This window comes from Sebastes umbrosus, chromosome 12 (assembly GCF_015220745.1).
Source record: "Sebastes umbrosus isolate fSebUmb1 chromosome 12, fSebUmb1.pri, whole genome shotgun sequence".
Classification (NCBI taxonomy): Eukaryota; Metazoa; Chordata; class Actinopteri; order Perciformes; family Sebastidae; genus Sebastes; species Sebastes umbrosus.
The window spans coordinates 28,904,181-28,915,393 of record NC_051280.1 but is presented as its reverse complement, the minus strand read 5'-3'; positions in this window follow the sequence as shown (position 1 = coordinate 28,915,393).

Below are 11,213 nucleotides of genomic sequence, written 5' to 3'. Positions count from 1 at the left end.
CTTGAAAACCTGGCATGTAGCAGACCGTCTCCTGCATTTGTAAAAATTCAGGCCCGCCCAGATGTTGGACCAGATGTTTGTCTTTGAAGACTGAGTATTCGTCCCCAGGCCTATTTCAAAAACTGCTGAGCCACGTTAATAGTTAATATGAAATATAGTGTGCCGTGAAATGTAGACCTTAATAAACAGAACTGGATTGGAACAGCAGTGAAAGCAAACATGGCTCATGTTTAACCTGCAGACACCCCTTCGACAGCTGGCCTGATATCAGATAATCTCCCAGCCACAAAAACCACACTGGCTATACCACAAAAGAAAACTGCTATTTGTTCAGCTTTGTTTAGAAAGTGGCGGACAGTGGAGCTGTACATATTGTTTTTCCTTCCTCGGCCTTATAGCTTGGCGGCAAAGAGCTGAGCTTTAGAGAATTTGAAGACTGCATTTACTTTTCATTTTTGGTGACCTTCTGACCTTCACTTTAACCAGTCATTTTTTTGTGTAAGTGGCTAATGTGGTTACTAAGATGACTCTTCTTCTAATCCAGCTCTTAAGGTTTTTTAAAGAAATTATGAATCTTCATCACATACTAACGGAATCAAGTGATAGTGAAAATGACAAGGTCTGCCTGTGTAATGCCAGCAGAGGGTGCTGTAGGCTCATTGTGGGTAAACATCTAAGTTGACAATGAATAGTAGAAACTGAGATGTTCGGTCAATAACCAGCTCACAAGGAAGGATATTTACAGTTTGGAATCAAACTTGTCAACCTTTGAGACCTCGAAAATAGGGAGGATTTTAAAACTGAAACTTCAGAGACTTTGTTTCCTGCATTCTTGGGACTTTTAAAGAATGAAAATAACAAAATAATAAGTACACTGCAACAGCATTTTTTGTTAAATAGGCCTGCTTTTATTTTTACTTTTAATTCTCAGCAAAGAAAACTATAATTTGTCCCTCTGGCGCGAACTTGTGTGAATCTCCGGTATAAATGAGGCTAATATTCATCAGTTTTCATTCATTTTTCACCCCTGCTTGAGCATTTCATTCTGTCAGTACTCTCCATTTCTCTGTACGTCTCTCACTCAATGAAGGCCCTTTTAGACACAACATGACAACAGCACCACTGCGCTCTGAAACACGTTATTTCCAATGGCTTGCACCAAGCCATGATGGCTTTGCTGGGATGCTGTGATGCTGGCGCTGTGTGTCGTGAGAAGCTCTCCTCCGCCGGGAAAAGACTATATTGCCGTCCGGGTGGAAACAGTAGCACTTATACAACACTATACAGTGTCAGAAACATGTTGAGATAACGAAAAGGGAAAAAAAAAGATGTGAAAAACTGCCATGAATCGGGAGAAATGTGGAAGAATTGTGACACCGGGAGGAAACCGGGAGAGGGCAATGAAAACGGTAAAAATCTGGAGGGTTGGCAAGTAAGTTTGTAAGCAAACCAGTGGGGGAATGACTGCAAATAGGTTTTAGCAAGGGTTCACAGCAGGAGGTAGAAATGAGCAGAAATACATACTGCAGTGAGGACTTGTGACAACAAGTATCAGCACTGTTGAATGCACTCAATCAATGTTTTGTGCTGACCTGACCTCTGACCTCCCTCTGAAATGCATGCATATTTACAAGTATGCATGCTTGCTTATATATGTGTTTGGCAAGATGTAAAGCCTCCAACCACCGTGCCTAAAAATGCCAAACATTTCCGTGCTGGAATCAGCTTATCGTCTGTGTGATATCACTTGGCCCGTGACTGAACTACCACCAGCTTCTCCTTTCGAGGACAAAACTGCCATTTTATACTCCTCAGTGTGGATGTTGAAAAGAGGGAAAGCGAGAGAGTGAGAGGTGAAATCAAATCCCTTCAGCAAACAGCAAAAAGGTCAGTGCTGACGCAGACCCGGGACCAGGCCGCCCTCCCTCAAGACTATATTCTTAAGTGGCTAGATTCTATTTGTAGCATTTTTACCTGTTTACCGACTCCCCCAGTCCAAAACCAGGTAGCTGTGCAAACATACTAGAGGGTTTTGGACGACCTCTTATGTCATCACACGGGGAATAAATTTCAACTGCCTGCACTGTGCTGTCACACCGCAAAACGCAATATCAGGGGGAAAGGGCTCATGTTTGTCAGGGCTGGGGTGCACTTTTTATTCACTCTGTGGATGGGCTTCAGTATCCTAATACCTGCGATTATCTGATATGAGAATACAACTTTGAATTATTAATATTGATAGTAAATTAATTGCAACAAGTGGTTCTATAGGCTACTAAACCTCTTTAGTTGGTTATGGTTCTCTATAAGCATTCTAGGTCATACGTTTTTTTAAAGTTTCAATTTCATTAAACACTCATAATCACGTTGATAATAGTATACTTTTTAAACTATTTTAATTTTTTTAAAGTAATCCAAATCACATTTAACACTAAAAGACACAAATGACATCGAAAGTCTTTTAGATAACACTAAGCTACGCTTTCTGTACTCCAACACAACAAACTCTGACAACACCGGTGTCCCGTGGCACTCCTCTCTCCAACTTTCACTCACGTTTCCAACATTGTCTCTTCCGGCAACAAGTCACATGACACAAAGACAAACAGAGAGCGAAAGTTGAGAAAAACGTTTCTCTGCAGGGTCTTTTCCATCATGTTGTTAGACCTTTAAGGCTGCTCCACACTAAAAGATTTTTCAAATCTTAACACAATTTTGTTCCTATATTGTGGTGAGCAACGATTTGGCCAAAACAGCACACCACACACCATAAACACTCTCGTTGTTGCCACGAATCAACAAGTTGGTCCTCCATTTCTGAGCTCCATCTTACTACTACTTTATGCTCCATGTTTTGCATTAGCTCATGTATTAGCCATTCGGTTCCCAATTGACTATCGTTCTTTCCCACGTGACGTGTCATCGGCTGTCCTCGGGGTTCCCCACACACAACAGGATATCCCATCGTAAATATTGAACATGTTTAATGTTTACGATTTGAGATCGGTGCGGCCAGGATGGACTTCCGAGCCAATCGGGAGATAGGGAGAATATCGGGAGAATATCTGGAAAGATAATCTTTAGAACCGTTAAAAAATCAGGGCTCTGCTGACGATTGTCGGGAGGGGGGAATCGGGCCCAAAATTGACTTGATTCTCTTGTAGTGTGTACCCGGCATTAGAATAACAATCTGAGCCTGTCAGCGGAAAAAACAAGCACTTTTAGTGGACGTAAACTGATTGTATCAGGTTCCCCCAAATTATTACATTACAGCTTGTTTAACGGCTGGCGGTTACAGCGTTCTCCCTCAATACTGGACCGATTTCACAAATTGTTGTCCCCATTAGTCACTTTTTCACAAAAACATGGGAAAATAGGGTTGAAAAATACCAAAGTTATGCTTTAAATGTAACATGCTCAACAACTTTATCAATTAATTGTTGTTTTTCAGGCAAAAATGACAAACATTCATGTGTTTCAGCTTCACCAATGTGACGACATATTCCACAATGAAAATGATGGTATATTTTTAATTGTATTGTTTTCTTGTGAATGTTTGAGAAATGAAGTTTGTAATGAAATGCAATGCTTGAATTTGAAAAGAAATAAGTGGTTAGCTAACAGTTTAGCTTGTTGGCAACCTAACAGTTAATAGGCCTACAATGCTCTGTTTTCTCTGCAAATCTAATATTGAACATTTTTGTGGCAAAGGATTATTTGATTTTGGGACCAGAACCCAAAACACCCAGGGGTGTCTTATTGAACCTTTTTATGAGCTGGAGCATTTTTAAGAGTGCAGTATTTTTGAACAGTGCTGTAAAGACACCACTGTGGGCATATAGGCTAAACCATATTATTCTAAAATTTTAGCTTTTCATTTAATAATAAATTTGGTATTTTGGCCAAGTAGCATGCTGTATAGTGGCATTGAAGATCATATACAGTGCCCACCTTGTCCTCGCCCTTCATCTTTTTTTAGGGACATGCCCACTCTACATACAGCGATGCCCAGAACACCCAGTAGTATTTTCATTCATTTCATCTCCCTCTTTCTCAAACTCTCAATCCTTTTCTCACACACGGTCTCACAAAAAAGTGTTCTTCGTCATAGTGAAAAAAACAAATACAACAAATTAATGAACTTCATAACTATTAAGATGAAAATAGTCTGGTCGTCGGTGTGTGTACTCAGGCTGCCGTAAGCGACAGGAGGGCACCAGGCGAGCGTGGCCAGCAGTCAGACAACTATTTTTGGTACAAGTGGAAAGTTTCTACGGGGATTCGATGGCGGTGGGGACCAACAGCAGAGGATCAGGGGGTAAGAAGAAAGTCTGTGAATCCTGTGGGACTGTGGGAAATGGTGACCCTCTGCCACACTCTGCTGGCACTGGAGGTCTGCGTGTGGGTTACCAGCAAAACGGGAGGAGAGGGAGAGCTGCCAAGCCCATAATTTGAGTTTGGGATCAGTATGTGTGTGTGAGTGTGTTTGGCGGGTGGTAGGTGTGGAGCTCTGGTGAAGCCAAAATTCACCTCAAAATGCTTTCAAGCTGCAAAAAATAAGTCTTCAAATTTTGTTTTTGGTGAACTAAGTAGTACAATCTGCAAAGGTTGAAATCATGTCGATGATCTTCTTCATGTCAGCTTCTTGAAATAAAACAGATAGACCACTCCTCTTGTATTAAACAGTGATCCTCGAGAAGTGTCAGCCCAGTCGCACAGCAGTTTGTGAATTCAGTCACGAAATTTAATGGATTGATTTATGTACATAGACATGAATTTCACATTTTGGATGGGTTGGTCAAAAAACATAACCGGTGTTCCTGCAAAGAGGGTGGAAAGAGGAGATGTCACACGTCATCAGTGCATCATATCTTTGGGGTACAACTCATGCGCAGTAAAATCTGATCTGCACTCGCCGAAATTGAGCCAATTGCAACGCACGACTGCAGCTCCAGTTACTAAGTAACTAAGTAGTTTGTTGCCTAAACCTAACCAAGTCGATCTTTTCCTAAAGCTACCCAAGTGTTTTTTGTCATGTAAGTTCCGTACTTAAGTTACGGCACTTATGGTGTTATTTGAAGCCAAACTGGGATCTTTTCCTAAACCTAACTTAGTAGTTTTATTGTGAAAAGAGTGGAGCGGAAATTGACAAGTGTCATGTGTTGCTGGACATTTGTAGGAAAAAGCACAAAAATTACGTTGTTGAAAGTTGTGCTGAGCGTCACGAAAACAAAGGGAAATTCGTTTCTATGTACACGAATCAAATAAATTTAGATTAAATTTCGTGACTATTTCACAAACTGCCGTGAGACTGTGTTGGAAGTGTAGAAGGGATGGATAGAGGAGAAAAGACGGGCTGCTGGCAAACAGAATGAAGGATGGAGGCAGAGGAAGTCTGTAGGTGGAAAATGAGGAATGAGGAAAGTACAGTATAAGGAGTATGAATAAAAAGGTGGGTGAACTTGTACCTCCAGTTTTTCCTAGACAAACAAGCACCAGTATGTCTACAAATAACAGAATAGCACACATTTTGGGAGCTGGAGTTTAAAACTTTTGACACTTCAATCTGTTAAAGACTTATTCCATCCATAATTAGTCAGCTCAGACTTTTTAGATGTCCACTAAGTGTCATAGGTGAAGCACTTTTGTGCAGGAGGGCAGAAGGACAGTTGTAGTTTTAAGCAAAACAGGCAGAACAGGCAGATTGTGCCAAGCAGTAGACTTTAAGATGTACTGATTACCTGCATTGAACTGGGACCGGTTACTGTATGCAGTCCAATAGTAATGTTTGTTGAGGGAGTTTAGAAACCGTACGACTGAGTTGGATAACTGTCTCCAATATATTTCTGTCACCTGTCATCACCCACTCACTAACAGAGTGGGCAGAGCATTGGCAGCAACCTTGTTTCCTGCTGGTAGCCTTCGACCTGTAGGCGCAAAAATGAAAACACTCATGTTGTTTTGGTTACTGATTTAACTAAAGTAAGTAGGTGTCTCAACACGCCTATGCAAATAAAATGAAAATAGCAAATATAAAACCATACATTTAACAACCATACCGTACAACAAATGGGTGCTTCTCTGACGGAGTGCAGTAATTTATTCCACAGGAGCAGAACATGGTATGCTCTGCCATTGAATTGTGGGAAAATGAGATCCTGCATCTTGCATTCTGCATCCTGTGTCCTGAGGAGGTGCTAATCTATCAAAAGTTTAGGAAGTAATGAGCGGAAATATGTTTTTTTTTGTGTTCAGTGTTTAAAGAATTTGGGCGGCAATTTGGAATACCTGAGAACAGGAAATTACAAAAGTCAGGAATTAAAATTTCTGCATCTGACTGTGTTGGTAACGGATGACCTTGGGTAATGTCACAGGGATGAAAGGAAGCTAATTTAGCAAAATCAATATGAAAAAGTGAAAAATCTTAGACTTAGGGTATGGAAGTTCAGAGTTTTTTAGCATTATATAGTTACACTGATGTTTGATTTGCTATAAGTTTTCAAAATTTGAAAAAAAAATAATGCGACATGGAAAGGTAGCAGAACATATAAAAATGTATCACGTTAAAGATATTCTATATCGTAACCTTTAATATGGCAGCAAACAACAATTTTCTATGTAAGCATATAGAGGAGTAATGTCCACCTGAGCAGAGAATTAAGTCACTTTCCCTCTGTGTGTGTTGTAATCAGAGCTTCTCCTTGCTATGTTGATATAACGTGTGCCTTTTAGTGCATGTTTGTGCACGTGAGCGTGCCCCACTGGCTAGCTCACGGCTGCTGCTCTGCACTCATAAGGAAGCGTAGCACGCACTTTGACCTTTGTTGCCACTGACCTTTCAAAGCGCAACCAATGAGATAACAACTGTATGTGGCCACTTTTTGATGATGTATCAGGTATACATCACTTTGCCTCATGTCTGCACTATGCTCTTCTCAAGTTGAAATGATCTTTTATGGTTATTTATAAATGACAATAGGAGGAAAATTTGAACTATCTATATTTTTATATACTTTCTCTATTCTGCATTAACATATACCTAATGAGTTTTAATCTGGTTTGCAAATTGCAGGCTTAAACAGAGTGTCTTTGATTGTCCATATTGTCTTTATATTAGAGAAAACTAAGTGAATAAACTCAAAATCTTCTTATAGATGTAAAAAAGAATAAGAATAAGTCCTATCAAATTATTCTATCAGTGCAAATGAACTGCCATAAAGACTAACCGAATATGATTTGAGAAGCTTCCAGATCTGTGATGTGTCATGAGAAAGTGGAGTGAAACAGTCCACGGTTATAAATACACCTCAAACCGACAGAAAAGCCAGCAATGGGGAGATGATTACCACGTTTCGCCACCAAAACACAGCTGCTAACTACGTTAAAATAATAACAACGTCTAAATCTATGAGTGGTGGAGGGCTGAGAGGAGGAAGTCCAACCGCACACTCAAACACCAGCGCTCACACACTGCATTGCTTCTCAACCTGTCCGCAGTGATTGTTCGCCCACATGCACGGTGTGTGTCCGCCCAGGAGTTAACCGCCTGAGAAGAGCCGGCTGTATAGCATGAGAGCGATTGCATATTTAGAAAGTGCCTCACTTCCACACATGTATGTCGGGCACATGCAGAACTACACATTCATCCACGGAGGTGTATTCACACATAAACACACACACATGCACACACCGGAGTGTTTCAGGCACGGCCAGCTGTGTCCAAATTTCAAACATATCTCAAAAAACCCTCATAATTGCTACGTTCATTTGACGTTTCTGTATTTTACTGACCAACACACACAATCAAAAAGGTTTTATTGCTAAAACTGGCAACACAGGAGTGTGTTGTTAGACTTACACAAATACCAGCCATGACTATTTATTCATTCGCTATGAAAAGACTTTCCCTTACAACTAAATGTTAAGTGCCTGTAAAGCCTGTAACTAGCATTATTTAAAGAGTCCTGAGATGACAGTTATGACTATAAGTGCAAAATATAGAACCAAAGTAGGGTGACTCCGTTTGAGTTTGGTCGGAGAGTGAACATTTTGAAGGCTTTGGCCCTGACTCAGATTTACTGAAGCATTCAATGTATGCAGTGGCTTGCTGAGCAGTGTGGCTTACGGAGGGGAGAGTACATCCTCGAACTCAGTGGGGGCCCTCTCAAAGATGCCAGGTTATACTCTGTTAAGTTCAACACATCAAGGTCAAGGGGCCGTGTTTCCTTTCTTGTCAGGGGGCTCAGAATTCCTAGTACTGCACCTGGGCCCCATCGAATACTGCAGACTCTGCAGCCATGTTTCACAGAAACATCTTGGAAGTGTTATGCATTGTTTCACAATGTGTTGTATGAGCTGTTAACACAGTACTATTGATCATGCGCTTTATTATCATTCATTGCAAATTTATTATTAGTGAGACACGATATTCCTGTAAGCCGTAAACGTTTGCAGGTTAAACGTCATGAGTTAAGAAAAACGGATTTTAAAGGAATAGTTCAACAATTTTTGAATGCTTATTCGCTTTCTTACCGTGAGTTAGATGCATAGACTGTATAAAACAAGAGGACGTAGTCACTGGGTCGTCACCCATTGGTTTGTAGATTACGGTCTAAGAGTATAGAAGCAAAGAGGCAAAACTCAATGGGCGCTAGATGGCGCTGCGTTACCGCTGCCGCACATTTTGAAATGAAAACGCCAAAGAGTCCATAGTAATGAATGTATAAAAAGACGTCTGTAAATCAGACGCCGGGAGCTGGCGTTGCAATGGAACGTATCATTGACTTTCACTTATAACTTAGCAATATATGTTTATTGCTACAGTTTTGAAACCTCGAGTTCTGCATTTTGGCCATCGCCATCTTGGTTTCTGTCCATCGCCATCTTGGTTTTTGTCAATCGCCATCTTGGTTCTTTGCAACCAGAGGTGGCATGAGACGGTGGAGCTAAGCACAACTGAATGCTGAATAAGACATTTTTAGGCAACCAAAATGTTACAATTAACTTTGATGAACTGAAAGCACACTGTGAAAGGGTTAAAGTTGTAAGACGAAAACACAGGCGACTCCCAGACCGGACAACGCCGTGGTAGCGACCTGTCAATCACAAGGTAGCCCCGCCCTAAAGCATCCCCTGCTTTATGGTCTATTTGACTCTAAATGGGAACATCATTTACTAAATGAACATCATGCTGTATTGAAGAAGACTTGAAACTAGAGATTGAGACCATAAACTCATGTTTACAATGTTTACTGAGGTAATAAATCAAGAAGTAGGCTCATTTTCTCATAGACTTCTATATAATCAGACTTCTTTTTGCAACCAGAGGAGTCGCCCCCCCTTGACTAATAGAAAGAATGCAGGTTTAAGGCACTTCTGCATTGGCCTCACTTTTCAGACTCGGAGGTTACCGTCTGGTTAGATGAAAAGATAAAAATAAAAAAAAAACAGTATCCTGAAAACCACTGTAAAGCCTTTGCCCGAATGGCAATCTGGTTTACTGACTGAAAAGCCTTTACTCCTGTAATGGACTGCTTGGCTGGCTATTTGTCTTTGACTGATATGATGACGTCCAAACTGAAGTTGACGCTGATGAAGTGTCTGCTCTAAATGCTTGGAAAAGCCTCTAATTGACTGGCATGATGGCAGACTGACTGACTGTTTTCTGACTGACAGGCTGGCTAACTGACCGGAGCAGTTCACAGCGGTCCCGTGCCAATGGCCGCCTCTGCAACAGGGTCCTGTGAATTTTGACAGCACTGCGATGCTTGCCTTTTTTCTCCAGGAGACCTGGCCCAAACCCAGTTAGCATATTTAATCTTGGCTCATAGTTTCTTTATGTGATATACATTCAGGGAAAAGGGTTATGTCCATTTCAGAGGCATATCGCTTATCTCATGTGATGGTTAGACTGACCAGTTTAGGGTGTATACCATATTAAAAGCCAATTCTTGATAAAAATGTTCACAAATGTGTATCTTACAGTCGGGAAAATGATCAACAATTTTGAATATTAGCACAAAACAGGTAAAATATCAATAGCTACATAAGGAAATTGTTTATTTTGGTATGATCTCCTTTTCATAATCTTTGCAAAGTAACAGTGAGCGTGTTTTTGTGGACTCCTCTATGAGTGTGTGTGGCTCTTCATGTGTGTTAAGGGGTGACTGACGGGAACTTCCTAGCTGGAGCCTGACCACATCTGTGTGCCCGTCCAGATGAGGGAACGGAAATGCATCCTGAGAAGTTGAGATCAGTAAAACACAAAGCTGGTCTTTGTGTGTGCACGGCCGCTGGCACAGCCAGTGGTCCTGAACACCAGTTAACTCTCTTCACTGGGAACATACACAAATGCTCTAATGCCTTGAAAAATCATGTTGGTTGATACAAAAGTAGAAGGAGAAAAACCTTTGGCTGGTGGTGTTAAAATTGCTTATTTTCATGATTGGACTTTGGAACGATGACGTTGCGAACACATTGAACTTTAACCTAAACATCAGGAAAACCTAAACATCAGGAGAAAACCATATATGATCAAATTTTTTATATTGTCTATTCCAGAGCAGTGTATCTTTCCTGCCAAGAACTGTCGCACTGCAGGAGTACAGCCTCTTTGTTTTGCAGCTCGATGATGGTCTCACTGAGGTTCTGGTAGAGGTTCTCGTTCTCGTTGTTGGCGTATTCGAAAAGCCTCTGCTCCCACTGCTCTTGCTCTTCGAGCTTTTGAGCGAGATGCTCCTTCCCTTTGGTGAGATCCCTCATTTGAGCGTTCTGCTGCAGGATCTGCTGCTTCATCAGGACGTGCGTCCTCAGCTGCTGGGCGGCTGGCATTTTCTCGATACAGTCTGTAGCAGACTTGAGATGTGCATAGAAGACTGTAGAGTCTCTGCATCAGACTGAAAAAAAAAAACAGATAATGAATGAATAACATTATTATATGATAGAATAAAATATATAATGAAATAGGTAAATGAAATAAAATAATATATATACTATTTTATTTCATTTACCTATTTCATTATCTATTTTATTTTATAGGTCCGCAACCTGTAACTCATGTACCAGAGAGGCATAACAAAGAAAAGAAAGTTTATATGCAAACAATTGAGAAAAACTGTGAAAATGGCTTCAGAGTTTGATAGATCTTTTTTTGAATAATTAAAGTTAAAGGATATTGGCATAATTCAGCCAATAATTCAGTCATTTCTTGGTAC